The 20,846-nt window shown below is 32.7% G+C and overlaps 1 protein-coding gene across 2 annotated transcripts in view; it reads right to left on the bottom strand.

Annotated features, from left to right (window-relative positions):
- Positions 1-19,161, bottom strand: part of LOC129758463 (synaptic vesicular amine transporter-like) — a 134,382-nt gene extending 115,221 nt beyond the window's left edge. For both annotated transcript variants that reach the window (XM_055755967.1, XM_055755964.1), the window contains exon 1: positions 18,509-19,161. The gene's annotated coding sequence lies outside the window, so the exon portion shown is untranslated. The remainder of the gene's footprint in view (positions 1-18,508) is intronic.
- Between the last annotated feature and the right edge of the window lie 1,685 nt (positions 19,162-20,846).

Raw genomic sequence — 20,846 nt, 5'->3', positions numbered from 1 at the left:
AAAACTTTGTTTTTAATGAAAAATCTTATGAACACGTATGAAAATTTATAGTTTTTAATATATTTGCGATGCCTTAAAGACCATTACGCATGAAAACACCAATTGCAGTATTTTTTTGTTCTGTAAAAACTTATTTTCACAATTTTTTTTTAAAACAAGGATGCTGCATACATTTAGGGGTTAAATAATACTACGAAAAATTCTACATGCTAAAATAGGCTTGCCAGATACTTTCAGAAAAAAGCGGGACATTTCACGAAAAAAAGCGGGACACAGTCGAAAAAAGCGGGACAAATGTCGGGAGAAAATCTTTAAAAAAGCTTAATTGTGTAGCCAAACTGACACGTTTACCATCACCCAAAATTTATAGTAAGTACACAAAGGTTTTCATTTTAACGCAGATTGATTTTGTTCAGTTTTTCTTACATGACTTCTATTTACGAGTTTTTTCCCATATTCACCTTTACTTTTAACTTATTTGGGAAAAAAAAATTCAAGTCGTAAATGTAAACGGTGGATTATAAACCGCGTAAAAAGCCTTTGCGTAATGCATATAAAAAATTAGTTTGTTTGGTAATTTGTATAAAAATCTGAAAACTCAAGAAAACTTCCATCTTTCTATACTTCGGAAAATTGAGTCGAAAAAAGGTGGTGTATAAGCCAACTTAAGTAAGATCCCGGCGAAAACATTCATCTCTATGATTCTATGACCATATTTTTTTGGAAGCAACTTTAACAACATTTCGTTCATACATTGATTGAACGGGCTCCAAGAACACTTACCTGAATCATAATCATACTGTAATGCTAAGAGCTTTAGAGTTATTCAGTATTGTCTTAAATAAACTGTGGAAAATTCTGCTTATTTTTAGAAAAAGACGTATTTGAAAGATTTTCTGTTTAGCACAGAAATAAATTGAAAGTAAAATTTGATTTTGTACAGTGTTAGTCAGTTAACATTGTAAAAATTTTCCAAGAAAAAAAAGTGGGACATTTGGAGGAAAAAGCGGGACAGCGGGACATTCAACAAAAAAGCGGGACATGTCCCGCTTTTGCGGGACGGATGGCAACCCTATGCTAAAATCATAAAAATTTATATTTTGATGAAAGAAATTTCAATGTTTACAAACGCGTGATGCAAAACATTCATATTCCAGCACATGGAAACGAGATTTACAAGGTGTTTATTTGATTTGTATTTTGTTGCATTTTACTCCAGACACCTAACTGAACTATTAGAATATTTATTTTTAAAAAATTGGGTGATTGTTCGAATAATATTTTTACACCAACAGTGTTGGTATAGCATGAGAAAACCAATAAAAAATTTGTAGGTAATATTATCAAGCCAATCCGTCATACTGGGTTAAGTTTTTTTCGGCATCGAAAAATGTTAAAATTTGTACATTTGTTCCTCGATTTTTTCAAATTTTATATAAAAATAAAAAACTTTAAAAAACTAGCTTGAGATGCGAGAAATTATGTCATCATCATTTTGTAATCATTAAAAGATAACTTTATTACAATACATTAAAATAAAAATTGATTCAGTGTGGTTTTATATAAATGTTGCATCTACCCCGCTGTTGCATGATGCCCCGTTTGACGGTATCTCGGATTACAAAACATCAAAATTATTTGTTTCATTTTCATATTTTATCATTTTTCATGATTCAATGTCACCTTTCCTGGAAGTCAGATCTTGTTAAAACTTGGCATTAGATCTTTTGGTAAGCCAATGATCAACATTAGTCTAAAGCAGGGGTGAGCAACCTTTTGAAGCAACTGGCCACTTTTAATATGAAATTCTTTCAGCGGGCCGCATTAAAAATAAAATTAAGTTAATAATAATTGGTAGAATTAAACGTATTTTTTAGTTTCATGACTAAAACCGGATCATTTTTCAATAATTTGAATGTTTTCAAAGATTTGAAATGAAGATTCTATTTTTACAAAAAGCAAACATCATTTGCTTTCATTTCTTTTATTAAAAAACTCTTTACCCGCTCAGTTTAGCAACACATTTCAAATTTTGGAATTTTTTCTCTTTACTTCCTTGCTCCGAAAAATTTTTGGGGCTGGCTAGTAAAACTGTCAAAATGAGCGTGGCGATGAACGAAAATTTTCGAAAGTCTTTCGAAGATTCGTAAAAAGATTTGAACCGTTTTCTGAAAAAAAAAACCCGTTTTTTGTTCGAACTGATGCCATGGTATTTTTCGTCATCACTTCCATTGAAAAGTTTCATGGAGCATGACCATAGCGATTTTTTTCTGTGCTTATTTTCGAAAAAGTTTTCTCTACAATTTATTTAATATTTTTCATAAAGCCTCCTTTTTCCTATCAACGGTTTTTTATAATTGGTTCCAAGTTCATGAAAAATTCATAATTTCACAGATTTTAAACCAGATTTGTCAATGTTACAGTTTACATTTTTGATTCTAGTAATTTTTTACAAATTTCATAAATTTTCTTAATTTAATTCATTTACCCATGGTATGGGCTTTCTAAGGCTGAACTATGAAAATCTTGGTAATGTGGATTGCTTATTTTGAAGTGAAATGACTCAATTCAATCACATTAATTTAATAAATGTTCATCAAGCTTGATTTGCCCATGAAATTTCTGAAAATAGCATTACACCAGACAACAAAATTCTCATTTTTCGAGGTGCAAGGAATCTCAAAACTGATTTTTACTTATTTGGAGTTGCTGAGTCCAAATATCATTTTTTTGTCAGCACGAGATTTCGAGATAACTTTAAAAACTAGGTTAAAAAATTAGTTATTCAATTTGCGTACTCTTTTGACAAAACTTTAAAATACAAACACACTCAATGATCAACTTTCTCAGAGACCGCGAGTAATTTTAAATTTTGAGAAAAAAGTTATGGCAGTTTTCAATTTATTTTTTTCAATCCTGCAAAAAAAAGGAATGTTGACGTAGTTTTATAGAAAAATTAAACTAAATTAAATCTTTGATATTTTTAAAACCGTAAGTCAAATCATTTCGCAGTCTTTAACGAACTTCGGGATGAGCAAGCCATAAAGACGCTTAAAAAATCCCTCGAGAAAAAAACGAAGTTGTTGAATGAATTAAAATTTTAATATCCAATATTCAATGACCTTATTTAGTGATGTGAGAAGAAGTTTAATTTTTTTTTTAATTTCTATAGATTGTAATTATTTTATTTATTTACATAGTATTCCGTCTCATATTCGTTCTATAAATTGTAAGTAGAATTAAATTTTTGAAAGCATTATATCTTGGATACATGAGTATCTGGGCAATATCTGAGTCCTTGATTGAATGAAGGGTAGTAAATTATTGAAAGTCAGCTTTTGATTTTTATGGAGGTTTATTGGTTTGTCATTTATGAAAGATCGATTATACTTAAAACTGATCAATTTAAAAACTTTCACACGCAAGTGATAGACAATATCTGTTAAATGTTTTGAATTCAGGACATCAAAATCTTATAAAATCAGTTATTGAATCATAGGCACCAAAAATGCAGCCCTCCTGTGTAATTGTTACAAACTTTTTTGGTTGAATCACAGAATTACAGATATGATTGTAGTCGAGAAATCAGAATTTCTGATTCAAGTCGATAAGAAATCTATAATCGTTCACCCAGTCTTCATTGTAAAACTTTCCTTATTTCCGTCAATAATCAAGAACTAAAATATTTCACATTTTCATACAATTTTAACTTTGCTTGAAAGACTAAACCAATATTACGTTTTTTCCAATAAACAATATTGCATCCATGCCTTCATAAGAACTCAATGAAAAGCTTAAATCCTACAAAAAAGTCAACAATCTGGATAACTATGGGGCAAATGCAGATGGAATTTTTGTTTCTTGGTTTTTTTTTTTGAATTTTGTTTTGGTTAGTTGTTACTGCTATTTTATGATAATTCACAGAAACAGAAAAAAAAATAATTTGAGACTTGCTTCGCGGGCCACACAAACATGTTTCGAGGGCCGCAAGCGGCCCGCGGGCCGCGCGTTGCTCACCCCTGGTCTAAAGCGTGTAAGATTAATCTTCATATACCAAGATTATTGAATTAGCTTTATTATCCACTTTTTTTTCGGCGAATAAAAAACTACAAAATTATCTACTTGTCAGTTGGTCCGGCCGTTTTGAGTTACTTTTGGCTTTTCACTTCTCTTCAGCGGACCCACTATTCAACTTTTTTTTTACTAGCTGACCCTGTGTGTTTTGCAACACCTTTCAAAAAATGATGAAATTTCCATAAGTTATTCCCATTTTTATTGTTCTGTTGGCATTATTTTAAATCAAATTACAACATAGTTCAAAAGCAACCGCTATAAAATGAGAGCTGCAGCTGGAGTTTTGAATTGCAAGACAAAGATGACTTAAACTTAAACTATAAATATGTGTTTAAGATCTGATAATATTAATCTATTTTATAAGCTTCAGAAGATCTTCGATTATTGAATTGATAAAAATTCCCCACTAATTACCACTTCCTTTGCCAGAGCGGCTCACGAACTATCAGGCGCGGTCCTATGGGGGGGGGGGGCGTGATCGGGGTGATCCGTTACAAAATACCCGCAAATGCTCGAATTTCTATAAAAAGTTGGAACTTTTCTTAGTAGATGTGCTTTCTACTTTTAAAAATTTTCCACTCCGTGGGGGTGTTTATTCCACAAAAAAGTTAATTTATCACTTAAAAGGCTCAGTATTGAAAAAAGTCGGTTCACCAAACTCAAGCAGCTGTAACTTAGGATTTCCTGGACTGAATTATACCAAATAACTTTTGTTGATAAGTTACTCAACGAAAGTGTGTTGTTGAGTGTTGATTTGGAATTTGCTATTAATAAAATGTAGGGACAACTTTTTTTTAAATTGTCACTAATTTCCCTCATAGGCCTCAATTAACACAGCAAATCGCAACAAATTTTAGTATTTGCTTCAAATTCAGAGCTTCTGAATTCTTGATTTTGTTTTGAATTTGAATGAAATGAAAAATTTGGGAAAGTCATACAGGGGGGTGAAAATGGTTATAACACTGAAATACTTGAAATATTTGTTCTGCTTTCATCATACATTTATTGCCTTCAATTGCAAAATAAAAAATCAGATTCTGAATCACAGTTAATCCACCATTCAAATATGAATTATAAACTTAAAATTAATAACCTATATTATGAAATTCAAAAACAAAAATTTAAATTTTAGATCTGATATTATTTAATTCTGTTTTAAATGTATTACATCAAACATTCATGTTATGGATGACTGTGAAAAAATTACAAGTACTGCCAAACAAAAATCGAATATAAAATATTCATAGTAATCCGATCAGGAGAGCATGTCAAAACAATAACTAAAACATATTTCAAGGAGATATTTATATATTTCTTAGATAAAATTTGGATCTCAAGGTTTTCGACTATAAGTTTCCTAAAACTGGGTAATATCTTATTTTGATTGAATTTCTCGAACAGGATTGAACTCACTTTCAACGATAAAGAATTTGCTTCAAATTGTTATAAAATATTATGATCATATCTTATTTTAATATGCATACAACATTCCATAAAACACGGACATCGAAGTCAACGGCCCAAACCGTGCTTTAATGAAATTCGCTCAACCCATTCATAAAATTGAATTCAATTTTTGGGAAACCATAAATGGAGCAAGGTTTTAGAAAACTATATGAGTTATTGAAATTCCTCTAGAAATTTTACTCGAAGCATTCATATCTTGACGAGTTATAATTATGTAAGATTTTGTTCTGCCCAATATCAAGCTATGCTATCTGAATGAGATATAATCTTGATTTGAGCATATCAAAAACTGATATAATTAAGCTATGATCGTATAGACTTTTTATATGATTTAAAATATTTCAACATTCTACGAGTATTGAATTATAACTCATATTGATAGAGAAAAATTGAGTATCAAAATATCTCATTTTGATATAATTTTGATTTTTCCTCCTGATCGGGAAAAGTTTAAATTTAAAAAAAAAACCTCTCAAGAGATTTCAGCAATAATAAATCGAAGAAAGAGATTACGTTTTATGACTTTTGCGTTTCCTATGAGTTTTTAGTGCCAAAAAGGAACAAAAAAGTATTTATATCAGCTGTTTCAGGAATTGGTGTTGGAGATAGAGATTCAAAAATTCATCCCTAGAACGCAAAATCTGCATTCAAAACTTTAACACAAGAAAATAAAATTCACATTTTCCGAAGTGCAAAGAATTTGAAACTGATTTCAACTTATTTAGGAGCTCTAAATGCAAATTTGTATTATTTTATCAGCGCTTTTTTCCGGTATAAATAATGAAAATACAAGGCTCATTGGAGAAATTTGTGCACTTTTAGCAAAAGTGTAAAATATCAAAAAGAAATTAGAAAAAAAGGTATTAACTTAATGATCAATTTTCATAAAGACTGTGAGTAATTTACCATGAGAAAAAACTATAGGAGTAAGTATCTTTCCCCATTTTGTAAAATACGAAGATTATCTTGACGAAATCTGTATTGTTTTTTTCGGGAAGTTGTAACTTCTCGGCATTCTTCCCTCTGACCTGCATCGTTGAATAAATAAAGGATAATGAAAAGATTTACCATATTTTTTGTTGTTCAGGTTAGTTACTTCATCAATTATCATTCATCGATTTCACTCTGAACTGCTAAGTTTTAAAATTACTCAATGCCAGAAAATAAGAACGGAAAAAATAGACAAAAAAATCGAGTTTAAGACGCAAAAAGCTTCTAAAATCAGTTTGCCACGGTTTTAATTTATCCCTTGTGAATTAAAACTTTCCCCTTAGCATTCCACTATTTTTTTGGCAACAAGGCATTCTACCATGCAAAACAGTCAGAAGATCTTTTAGTGATTTTTAACCAACACTCCTGGATTTCTATAGATCTACAGCAATTATGTCACCGATACTGCTTTCAGCTCATCTACACAATAATATTGAAATTTTAATTTAAAATTTAGCTTAAGGTTTGATATTCTTAATCTGAAGGCCTGGCTATTTCAATTGCAAATGATTGAGACTGTTAACTAAAGAAGAGTATTAACATTCAGAATTAACCCTTCATTTCATTATTTTCTTTATAACTCAAAATTATATAAAAAATTGGTAATTATGTGGAGGTGAACAAAGATTAATCACTTTTGTTTGTAATTTATTTGTTGTAATACAATTTAAATTGAAAATTTTTGATGAAAACTTTAAATTCAAGAGCAAATCAAATAAAATTCGGTTCCAAAATTTAGAAACTGATTTTGATAATCGGTTTCTTCTACTTAATTTATATTTAAAGTGATGATTTTATATATTGTGTTTGAAAAATTTGAAAATTATAATACTAATATACTATTAAGTATTTAAGTATTAATATAATACTATTTCCAAATCACGATTCAGTAGAATACCCCAATGAAGAATTCAATGCCCGTTAGTTATGTTTGTTAATTTGTTTATCGGGCTTATCGGTGAAAAGTAAAATACTTTCGATAAATTATAAAATACCAGAGCTCTAATATTCAGAAGCTCAGGAAATAAATGAAGATAACTTGATTTTTTTTCTACGTGTTCATCTCTCAACAACGTGTATATTTTTTTCATTGCAAAAAATACATTTATAACGAGAATTTTTTTAAAAGGCTCTTAAAATGACAATTCTAAAATACCTGATATACCGACAAATAAAAAAAATATCTACATTTTTTTCGCAATGGTTATTATAGATTCGCTGGTTGTTTTATAAAGGGATAACCCCCCCCCCCCCCCCCCCCCCGGCAACCCCTCCCTTCTCCTTTCGCTCACTCAAATGATTGTTTTTTTCACCAGATATTAACGTTCCTTTATATTGACTGATTTTTGAAAATTGGAAAATCACCCCCCCCCCCCCCCAAGAGCCGACTCTAGGACCGCCCCTGCGAACTATACTATAGAAATATTTTAAGTATCTAAAAAAACTTCACATTCCAAATTCCTCCTTTGAATCTTCCCGCTGAAAGAAAGAAGGGGCTTATTTATTATAGAAACATTTTTCGTATTCGAATACCCTGACATGCCAAATTTGGATCAATTTCAATGTGGTATATTTCTGCCCAAATTCTTGAGTTATATTTTGAGACTTTTTCAAAAATATGACCATATTCTGTGCTATGTTGGGCTAGTCCTGATCCTCCAACCTTTTTGTTCTTAACAACGTTTTTATGTTGGTCTAATCTTTTATACAAAACTGACTTATTTCACCTATATAAAAAATAAATTCTCCAAATTTTATGTCGTAAACTACATTTGATGTTTTTTTTTCTTTTAAATTTTATCTTTAGTTTTTTTTTAAATTGTGATTTAAACTTTGTTTGAGGACTTGGAGTAAGCTTGCCAGATTGCCCGATTTTACCCGGACTTGCCCGGATATTTGAAACCAGTTTCGGTAAAGGGCCGACCGGTTGCCCGGATTCCGTTGAAAAATGTCCGAGTTTATTAACTTTATTTGCAAAAGCAAAAACTCGAATTGAGTTGTAATAATTTTTTATTATTGCGTGACAAAAAACGGGACAATACGATTTGAAATCTGTCGATATGTCTTGATAAAAAAAATAGTTTCAAGTGCTTTTGTTCTTGATTTTTATTTATTTACACACCACCTTTGTCAGAATCATACTTGAGTAGTTTGCAGAATCGAGATTTCAACCTAAGTATGCTGAACTTTTCTCCTAATGATGTGTTTCATAAGATGGCTTCATTGGACGAAACGAAAGGTCCAGGCCCGGATTGCATCCCACCGCTCGTGGTTAAAAAATGCGCTGAATCTTTGTCCATCCCTCTCTCGATAATCTTCAACAAATCGCTAGAGGAGGCTGTATTTCCCCGGATCTGGAAGACTGCTTCAATTACTCCAATTCATAAAGCTGGGAACATACACCAAGCAGAAAATTATCGCGGAATATCGATTCTTAGCTGTTTTCCGAAAATTTTTGAGTGTCTCGTTTATGATGTGCTGTACCAAACTGTGCGACATACAATCTCTGAAGATCAACATGGGTTCATGAAAAGAAGATCGACGACCACCAACCTCATGACGTACGTATCGAAATTAATTGACAGGCTTGATAAACGTAAGCAAGTTGACGCCGTGTACGTAGACCTGAGTAAGGCTTTCGACAAAGTACCGCATGATTTGGCTGTTGAAAAATTGCGGCGATTGGGGTTTCCTGATTGGCTCTGCAATTGGATAACCTCGTATCTTGTAGGCCGAACTGCTTTCGTAAGACTGGGCTCTGTTTACTCGACACCTTTCAAAATTTCCTCGGGAGTGCCTCAGGGAAGTCACCTGGGACCTCTGATATTCCTTCTCTTTATCAACGATTTGACTGCTACTCTTGAGTCAGAAAAACTGCTGTACGCCGACGACCTCAAAATTTTCCGAACTATTTCTTCGTTAGTCGACTACTGCGCTCTCCAAAAGGACATTGACAGTCTGCTAGATTGGTGCCATCAAAACGGCATGACTCCGAATATTACCAAATGTACTACCATCACGTTCACTCGACAAAGAAGTCCCATCACTTTCGAGTACAAAATGTCAACGACTAACTTGAATCGCACATCGGTCGTCAAAGACCTTGGCATCACTTTAGACAACAAGCTCAACTTCTCCCAGCATATTTCCACGACAGTAGCCAAAAGTTTCGCAGTTCTTGGCTTCATACGACGGAACACGCAGTTTTTTAGTGACTTCTACAGCCTGAAATCACTGTATTGTGCTCTTGTGCGTAGCATTATCGAATTTGGAGTGCAAATTTGGGCACCATATCAGGCGGTGCAATCGAAAAAAATAGAGAGAGTGCAACGATGCTTCGTCAGATACGCTCTACGCCAGCTACCTTGGAACGACGCCCTTGAACTTCCGCCTTACGAACAACGTTGCTTGCTACTTAATCTACCGACGCTGGCATCAAGGCGCGTATTCTTACAACGACTCTTCATTTTCGATATCTTGCAGAATAACGTGGATTGTCCAGAACTGTTATCACTTCTACCGTTTAATGCTCCTCTGAGGACTACCCGATCCCAGGAATTTCTGAGACTCTCTCATCGTCGAACTCAATACGGTCAAAACAACCCTTTAGATGTATGCTGTGTTAGATTTAATGAAGTTGCTAGTGAATTTGATTTTAATATTTCGAAATCTGTTTTCAAATCTAGAATAGGATAGTTTAATTTCTGTAAATAATTGGAAGCATCTGCAAAGATTGTTAAATAAAAAAAAATACAAAAAATAATTTCTGAGCTTTGACCATAATCGGTAACCTTAACTCAACACATTGCGGACCGAATACGAGAATTCTCTTTTTTTTTGCTTGGCGTACATGTGCAACTTTTAGAAGCAAAACTCAAAAGTTATTGTCTTAAGGATGAAACTCTAGTCTACAAAATTGAACACAACACTTTCGAAAACTCAAAGATACTAAATTTGTAAAATGTCACACTTTTAAAAATGTTACATTATTAAAATATCGAGCTAGTTTTCCCCTAGACCTGTCCAATACGGTATTGTTATATATTTTTTGGATTGCTCGATTTTTCCTTAACTTGAACTGTTGTGAATTTTATGCGATTTCTCTTTCACAATTTTTGCTACAAGTTGTTCGGAATAGTTATTTACGTTTAACATGTTTTTTTAACAGTTTTAACTGTTCATTACCTATAGTTTACATTTGTTAATTTCAACGCTCTGTAAACTTGTGCGGATATAGTGATTTCTTTGTGTGAAATATACTATATACTGAGAGCAAGTTCACTGGTGTTGGGAGAAAGTGGTAGAAATTTTGACACTTTAAGCACTGGTCAGTGCTTTAAGCACATTTTGAAAATTTTTGCCATGCAAAAACATTTTCAAGAATTCTTATTTTCAAGTTATTTTACAACACGTGTTGTTTTTTCGCATGCTGTGATGAGAAATAGCTATATTTTTATTACCTACATACGGCTAAATAGAAACAGTGCTGTTAAAAGAATACAACGCCCAAAGATCTTGAAAACATTTTTGCATGGTAAAATTTTCAAAATGTGCTACAAGTGTCAAAATTTCTACCACTTTTTACCAACACGAGTGAACTTGCTCTAAGATTAGTCACTTTACTGTACATTATGGTTAAAACGCGAGCAAATTTTAACCATGCAGAGAGAACACAAAGTTTTATTACGTAGTGCATGGAAATGTGTGAAACAACTAAATGTAACCATATGCATTATTAGAAAAATATTTCCTTGTAGTTTGGTTGTTAGAAATACGCCTAATTTAAATGGACTAAATATAAAGGAGAAACAAACATGACTCTTAGAAATAGGACATTTTCTTTTGTAGATAGCTCATTTACTAGTGATTGGACATTCAAAATTTTGACAGCATTTTGCTGCAGAAAAAGTACTATCCGACTTTTTTTTCCAAAATTTAGAATTTACGCGTTTCTGAGATATTTACGATGCAAGAGAAAAAGGAAAAAAATAATATTGCACAGTTTCCTTAAAAACCCATCATTATTAAATTGTTAGCTGACAAAACCATTGGTTATTCAAAGAATTACTGTGTATGAGTGGTGGAAAAGTATGAAAACACTGTCAAAAATGCCCACAAAGTTCAAATCAATCATTGGAGTGAAGCACATGATCGGCAACTATGGTTAAGGGTCATCAGAGAAGTCAAGTCACAGAATTTTCAATTTTTAATAAGCGAGAAACTAAGTGTAGATCGCTGAAATGTCCAGCAAATTTTTCTCCTATAAGCTGATAGTGTTGCCTAGTTATGATGAGTCATTCAAATCTAACCTCGAACAACAAATTTTTGCTAGGTCTAGAGCTCGGAAGCTGTATAGCCGATACGAGGCTAATTATGAGACAGATGATTTCTGATGGACGACAAAACTTATGAAAAACCCTATTTCAAATAAATTCCAGCGTTTGAATCCTATACCATGTCTGCTCGTAGCAAGGTCCCTGGCGCATTAAAGTATGTATTTGCTGGTTGTTTTGTAAAAATAAAACAGCTGTATCCACTAAACTGCCTCCAGTTTCATTTAAAAGAGAAGTATTGGACCGAAAAGGATCAGAAATTGAAGGAGGAGGATGCAGCCACCCAAAGTACAGATTTGACGAAGCATGAGTTGGGAAAACTGATCAATATCATCTGAAAAGAGTGTGCCCTGGCCAACGGAGATACCAAACATAAAGTAGAAATTTTTCTAACAAAAAACGATAAATTTCTGTTTTTTAAACTTGTTCATGAATTATCATTAAATTACAGAAAGTTTTTCGATCTACTAAGATCTTGACAAAAATATTTGAAGTCCTAATGCTTTTATGACATTGTTTCCGGAACATCTTCAGGCGTACCATTTGAGTAGTTAAATTAAACGTTTTCAAATAATCGGGAATGTTTATTATCCTTATGTATGCAACAAAGTCATATAGCACGATTGTAGAATCTTAAAGCATTGGAAGATTTGATCAAGCCAGGTCAATTTCTTTATTTTTCTTGCCGTCGGAGTAGAGTTTGTTCAGAAAAAAAACTGAACTCTCCAAATATCCGAAAGTCTCTTAATCAGCTCGAAATCAACGCTAATTCATACTCCCTAGTTTAAAAAAAAATGTGTTAAAATCCCTATTTTACTCTCATTGACCAGTTATAAAAACGCATCTGATGTCTCCCATTTTCTATTCAAGTTCGATATTTAGTATTTAACAGAGGAGTAGGCGTTTGCTGAATCGGCAGCACGCGTTTTTTTCGGCTTCAAATATTTTCCAAAAATTTACAGAAATTTCATGGATTTTTTATCAAATTCGATTAAATTTATGTTGATAAGGTAGTGAAATCGTTTGTTCCAAACTTGAATATGATTAAAGTGCTTCTATACAAGAATCATTCATTAATTTCAACAATTTAATAATGAATGGAATGGAAAAGTGCGATGCATGCGGTAATTCAAGAATAAAGAAAAACTTCAATGATTAAAACATTTATTGGGAAGATTCAAGGAAGATGAGCACAGGATATTTGGTGAAAGTTCCTCTGTAAGATCTTTATCTGATCTCTTTCAAATCGTGGGAAGATACCTTCTGGGAGTGTTTGCTAGCTGATGCGGATTTTGCTGCTGAGAATTTGGTGAGCTCGTTCCTTGCATTATTCTTAGTTACCATCTGCAATTCTGTTATCAAATGAATCTGTGTTAAGAGGAGATTATGTAGTGAATAATTTAAAATTTTGTATCAAATTGATAATAGATATGATAGAAATTATAAATTGGAAACAGGTAAATAACTGCTATCGCCGGTATTGGGAGGTTTTTTTTCTTTTCCATGCTTTTGTCAAACTGCAGTCTGGTAGTGCTACGCTTGCTGCGACCTTAACTACTTTTTAAATTCTGTGCAGTGTGGTTGTTCAATCCTCCCGTAAAAGGGTTAGAATGCTTCATTTTTTACATTCAATTTAATTTTAATAGAATTGCGATTAACACATGTAGTAAGACATTCTTGATTTCTGTGTTTAAATTTTTTTCATTATGTTTTAATGTTTTCTCGTACTTGTTTAGACGTAAAAATAAGGTGGCAATGGAAAGGTTCTCAATATTTCTTTGATAACAGGTGGTGAATTGCAGGTGGTAACATGTAGACATGTTGTATTTATGATTGATTATAAAGTAAAATAGCTTAACTCTATTGGGGATTAGTGGGGGGTAGGACAGGGCATCAAACAAGCGGAAAACTGATATACAATGGATTGTGGGTTCAAGCCAGCCGGAGTATCTCGGCAAATTTGGAATCTTGAGTAGATTACTCAGGTACCTAATCAGGATTTTAATTTGTTTCGAACAGTTGGAAGGGAGTGAGATGAGTCAAACCTGTCCCAAGCCAGTGGTAACGGACCCCTTGGTTGTGATGCAATTATTGTTGATGAGTTAAGCATGAACAATATTTGAATGTGCGATCGAGACTTCCCGTACCGACTCGGGTCGAAAGACCTATCAGCCACTGGTGGGTTTAACATACATTCATACATACATACATACATACATACATACATACATACATACATACAAGTTCGATATTTAGTATTTAACATGCTCAGAGCAGACAAGAAAATTAGAAATTTGGATTGGAAAACCTTTATTCAGCTTATGTGGAACTTATGAAGCACAAGCGGTTTGTTTTTACTTTTTGTGTTTTAGTTCAATCAGAGGTTTGGATTCTCAAGTACATATTACGAGTACAATGTTTGTTTAAAAAACCCAAATTTGTGACGTGTTTTCAACTGATGTGAACACTTTAATATACATAAATAAGAAGCTGAGGATTAGGGGGGTGCAGGCCCGTGCGAAGGACCCGTCCATGGGGAGGGGGGGGGGGGGTTTCGAAATTTTAATTTAGCTAGAATTAATTACAATACCAAAAATGCACAACAAATAAGCAAATTTATTTCTAAAACCATTTTCTTACTTACGTATGACCAATGCTTTATAAAATGCTAAATTTTACTGATAAGATTCGAAATCAATCAGAATCAATGTTTTAAATTGATGCGATTTCCGGTAAGTCATAAATAAATTATCGAAAATTATTATTCTTATTCTGAAAGTTTATCATTTAAAGCAGTTTAATTTACAAATTTGAAATCAAAATTTTAGAAACACCAGAAAAAGAATGCGAATTGAAATTTCGATAAAAACTAGAGTTTATAGATTTGGAGATAAGAATCAGTGCATGGAAATAGAATGCATACAAAATATAACATCAGATTTAAAAAGAAACCATAATAAAATCTAAAATTCATTTTCAAACCAGGCTAGAAATTACCCATGATAAAAAATTGATCAGCAAAATTATGAAAATTATTTATTATTGATAATCTTAGTTTAAATTCCATTTCTACATTTTCAATTGAAAGGTTTATAAAACAATATAATCAATTCAACATTGAAAGCTTATACTGACAATGTACAGGTTGGATAATTGGTAGTTTCTTGAATGATCAATAAGGAAATGATAAAAAAAGGAATAAGGATTTCCCGATTATATTTTTAATATTGGAAGCACGAAGCATATACTAATTTTGTTAACATTACCCATTGAAATTAAGCTCTACAGCTTTAAATCACTTTTTGAATTTTTCATAGATTAATTTAAAAAAATCATGATCGATTCAAGATGATTTAAAATATAAAAAATATGTTAAAAAATTTTAATTTTTGAGCGCAGGTTTTGTTACTTAAAATTTTAAGCTCTGAATTTTTTGTCACCGTCTATTGGAATATTGGGTCCTGGAAAGGACAAAATGTACACGAAACTATATTTTTCTTATCAAAAATTAAGATAACTAGGCTTCCAAGAAGATTATTTTTTCAAAACAGAAAAATTTTTGACTGAAAATCAAAGCCAAACTTATAAAAAATGTTACAAAAAATTCAAAAAGTTTTTTCTTTAGTCAAATTTTCGAATATTTTTTAATCAAACTGGAAAACGATTCTGTAAAATTCGATTAATTTATTTGAAGATTAAAACAAAATAAGAAAATAAAAAAAGATAAGTTTGTTTTAACAATTTAGAAGGAAAATTTTTCAATGGAAACATCTTACCATTTCAAAAACGTATTAAAAATTAAATGTATTACTCAAGGAAACAGCTTTTAGGAGCCTTTGTTTTAAAAATTTGGTAGATTTTGGCATTCTGAAGTCATATCTTTTATCATATTTAGTATGTCATTTCTAATATTTATGAGTTTTCAAATAGAGCGAGTTAAGTTTTAAGTGAAATCTAAAGTGAGTGAGTTTTGAATTAGTTTATTATACTTCATTCAATTAAACAATAATATTTTGATGAAGAAAATTAAAAATGATCTTAAAAAAAATTAATTGTACAGTTTTTAAAAACTTGAAAATTTAGCACTACTAGTTTTACTGACATTACTGAAAGAAGTGCGAAATAAGGTGTTACTTCTTTGAACAAATTTGTTAAATCCTGCAAAACGATTTGATGTTTGCTTTTAAAAATATCCTAAATTAAGTTTGATTTAAAACTTTTCAAAAAATTCGTTTAAATTCCCGTTTTATGAAAAATGGGGTACAGAAATCCAACAGAAATCTTCTATATTTTTTTTATCGCAGAAGTTTAAAGTACTTGTTTTTTTTTACCTATTTTCGAAAGTTTTTTAAAAATTTGGATTCAGGGCAGCAAAATTAATCATAATAAGTTCTCAAATTCTTGATACCTTGAAATTTTTGAATTTTGTGGCCTTTGTAATTTATCAAAACTCTTTTGAATGTATATTTTAGCATCGAAAAGAACAAGAAAAACATAAATTGAGCCTGAAATTGGTTTCTTGAAGAATATTTAGTGTTAGCTTAAAATTTTTATTGACATACACGATTTCTTTTATTATCAAAAATATTAGAAATAAGGTAATGGATATGAAGGTTTTTTTTTCTGATCATGGTAACCCCCAGCTCAGTGGGCAAGTCAGTTACTTCCTGAGCCGGCTCATGGTTAAAACGTGTATATGTATAAAACTAGTATTCAATGAATGCATGAATTTGGAATTTAAAATGCTTGGTTTTGAATTCTGTAACTTTACATACACTACATACACTTCATATACACAACCCATTCTTGTAGTACGGTTTTCGTGTGTCAAGATTTGAGTTTCAATACATAAGATTTATTGAATTGCAATTCGAAACTTACAAAAAAAAAAGTTTTGATCCATGAAGGTTATATACTTATTGTCGTAAAATGAAACGTCTTTGGCCCAAATGTTTCAGGATTCAGGATTAGCCAATTTTCTGACATGTTTGTTTACACTTATTTTTGGACACCAATTGGGATTAAGAAATCTCCGATTAATATAGTAAATTCATTTTTTAATCTGAAAATTTTACTTGGAAAAAATCTCCATGGGGGGGGGGGTTAGTCCCTTAAAACTCCCCCCGTTCGCACGGGCTTGGGGGGTGTAAGTGTTCAGAAGCTACTTTCGAAAAAATGTGCGTTAGAGTCGTAGGGATGTTGGATTTTCAATAAATTGTTCAACTTTGAATTGATAATTTTGGAACTGGACCCTCCAGAGCCTGGGGGCTTAAAATGTTGTTTTTTTTTTGTTGTTTCGAATAAAACCATTTATTTTTGTTTTATATTATTTAATGAACCATATTTAGAGAAAAAAATTCAAATCTTATCCATATATCAAGGCAGAACAATCATTTCCTAGCTGAATCTGACCCCTTTTTCCAGTTAATATCTGGAAAGGAGACTAAATAAATATTTATGAATTTAGGTTTTTTGGTGTGCACGAATGTGTAATATACGGTTTCAAAGTCGCTATGGGGCCAAAAAGTCTACCGTGGGAGAAAAAAGTTATGAATTGAAGGAGTTGTATTAGTTTTAGAAGCTGAGATATGTACAGAATATGTGTCTATTAATCTACATCTAGACCAGCTCGTTTTTTCTCTGTTTTTTGGGTTCGGGAATTCCCGGGAATTTGGAATTCTCAAAATTTTTTGATTTGAATATCCACAAAACCACTTACAAAACAATTCACTGCTCGAAAAGAAATATTAATTTAATATAAGGTATTTTTGAGAATATCTAAAAATTTGGATTTGACAATTCTGAAGTCAAATATGTACATCGAATTTCGACAGTTCGTTTCAACAGGTATAAAACAACTGTTTTAATGTCAAAGCACAATTAGGTTTTCAGAACAGACTGCAAATTTTATATATATATTTCCACAGGACTCCTGAGATAATTACTGAAATACGTTTAAATCATTTTTAATTTTAAACTTTTATCGTATGATTCAGCAGTAATAATTTATTTATTGTATGCCTAAAGAACCCAAAATTTGAACATTGAAGATTTAAAAAGTTATCTGTTTTGAAATTGATTTCAAAATAAACATTGATCATAATTGAAATAAGTTAACCGTAAATTAAAAAAAATTAAAGAAGAAATATGTCTTTCATTCCAACGTTTTTTTTTTACTTTCCCGGCACAACCGTTAAAAGGCAAATAGTCAAATCATGTCTAACGTCACCGGTTTGAAATTATAAATCACTTCATATAGGAATTCTATTCCAATGAATCGGAACATGTTGTAGATGTTAAATTGAATACTGTGGAATATTTATATTGATCTGGTAGTGATAACTGCGAGACCGATTCACATCCAAATCGCTAAACCCACACACAGCATCATTTCAGTTGGAAATCAAAGTTGTTTGGTGTTTCGGTTCATCCAAACCATCCAGACCATCGACCAGACGGGCAAACACAACTTTCATATTCAGTAGTATTGAAATAGTACTTTTCGAGTCAACTTTCGCGAAACTCATTTGGAGCGCTCTATATATGAATGGGGGTTTTCATTGACCGTTTTGTTCGATTGGTGTGCGAGAATCAATTTCAGTCCTAGAAGATATGATTGTTGTAGAATGAATGGTTTTGTTTACCGGGTCCTCCAAAATTGGCTTCCGGGAACAGCTCTAGATTTTCATTACTGGTGGTACTTCGTGCTGTGATATCTCATTGGAAAACTCAAAACAATTCACTGTTATTTCTTTGGCCGACGGACATACGAAACATCTCGTGGGTGTTGCAGATTATTTCCAGATTTTGTTAATCACTTTCCAAGCACTGTGACGTCTGAGCGCTTGCAACCATCACTGTAGGTAATCACTTGTGCCACCCTTTAGGCCAGTGCAGCCTGTTGCGCTCAAAAAGATCCAGAAAAAGAACCACTTACTCCAACTTCTCCACAATCACTGAAGCTAAGCCGTAGTTTCACAAGGAAAATCGTTTCGGTCGTACACACTCCGAAATCCTGTTGAACTGTTGCTTCTTTTTGCCGCTTACACAACACTCACCGACACTAGTCGCACTAACACTACCGCAACAATCACTCACACACACTCGCACGCACCTTCACTCACCCTTATTCTTGAACGGCCCACTTGGTCTTAGTCCTTGCTAGAGTCCCGCGCCAGGAAGAAAAAATTGTCAATTCCACCAATCACACAGTACCAGAACTGATAGGCTCTGGAAAAGCTACCCCAAATACTACCAGAGCTGCTGCTGCTGTTGTCCACAGCCTTCGACGACGAGATCTGGTCTCGTACTGAAAGGATTTTCCGAGCCCAAATAGACAAAACCAGCATCCAGCCAGCCAGCCATAGAATTGTTCGGCTTCGAGCAGATGACAGAGAAAATGCCACCCATCAGATTCACCCAACGTGGCAGCCAGCGTGTTGTAGAGTCATCCTTTTCCCGTTCGTTTTTCCTTCGGCTTCCGAAGACGGACCGAGGCGAGAGGCAGCAGCTCTAACGAAATCAAAATACTTTTCACGCGCCTTCGAAATTCTAGTGGAAATTCATGAATTTGGCACAGTTCGTTTAACCGCTGGAATGGACTCAGGTCGTTTCCTACATTCATCTGACTCGAGTAATCAGTGGCGCCCGATTGGGTCTGAAATAAATTTATAATTTTTTTTAAATATTAAAACATTCAATTCGGAACATAATTATGACATAAATGAGATATTTTATTTTATGGAAACAAATTATCTGAAAAATTCGAAGAAACTGGAAGTAAGTTCAAAACTTTAAATACAGTAACCTAAATAAGAATAGCACCACTATGTATTTTGCATGTTAAAATAAGAATGATTGAAAAAATCTAAAATTTTCTTCTAAAATTTTGTTAAAATTGTTTAACAAATAAATCAGGTATAAGTTTTCTTTTTGAGGACGAAGCAGTTGGCGTTAAAGACGAAAAATATGAAAAAGGGTGCGAAATAGGAATAGCAGCCCTTGTGTTTTTTAACAAACCTACCAACCCAATGTGGTACAAAGACAGGTGATGTACAAACACGCATACTATTACAAAACTCGTTATCCAAATTGTAAAAAGGTAAACAAAGCCTATGTCACTTGCCAGGATGTTTATGTATCCTAGGCGAGAACCTAAACAGCAGTTGGCAATGATTTTTTCTCTATAGTTTTCGCTGTTGGTTGTTTATTTGAAAATGCAACTGACGTCACGAATTTTCATGGTTACAATGTTGACAAAAAAAAAACATTTATTAACACTTAGCACGGGATTTCCATCGCCACCTGAGATGTGTATACAGGTTGCTACCAACCTACCTAAGGGTCCGGCGCCGATTGACCGACGCACAGTGGGGCAGACCTGACCAATCGATGGCCAAAACCTCATAACTTTTTCAAATCAAATCCTACTGCTTTGAAGTCTTCTGAAAAGTTGTTCATTTGGTCAAAATCTTAAATTTGATGTAATTTTTGTTCATCTAGATGTTGTGAAATTTGATCTAGATAACTTTGTATGGCTAATATCCTTATTAATTTGGAAGGTACTCAGCCGATCGGCGTGAAAATTTTCATGTAAAGGTTTTAAGGACCGTTAACAAGTTAAATGACGTTTTGAGATCCCTCTCCTCACAAGAATAGGGGGCATGTATGGGAAAATGTTACCTGAATATCTGCACAACTCTTGAATTAATAATGCAGATGGATCCAAATTTGTCAAGAGAGAAATCCATGTTATTTTAACGCTAGTTAGAGACCCATTTTTTCACTGGAAGAAGGAGCTTTCATAGAAATGGTGCAAAATTTCTACATTTCAAAAAACTAATCGAGCAACCACAAAAGATCTAACAACTGCTAGGAACTTGATAAGGAACAAATCAAGCCAATTGAACCAAATTCGACCTCTGATGATTTCGAAGAACGACAAATCGTTTAACATGATGGAAAAAAACTCATTCCATCTGT

The sequence above is a fragment of the Uranotaenia lowii genome, chromosome 3, assembly GCF_029784155.1.
Source record: "Uranotaenia lowii strain MFRU-FL chromosome 3, ASM2978415v1, whole genome shotgun sequence".
NCBI lineage: Eukaryota > Metazoa > Arthropoda > Insecta > Diptera > Culicidae > Uranotaenia > Uranotaenia lowii.
The sequence above is the reverse complement of the archived record's forward strand: the minus strand, read 5'-3'. Positions and strand labels throughout refer to the sequence as shown.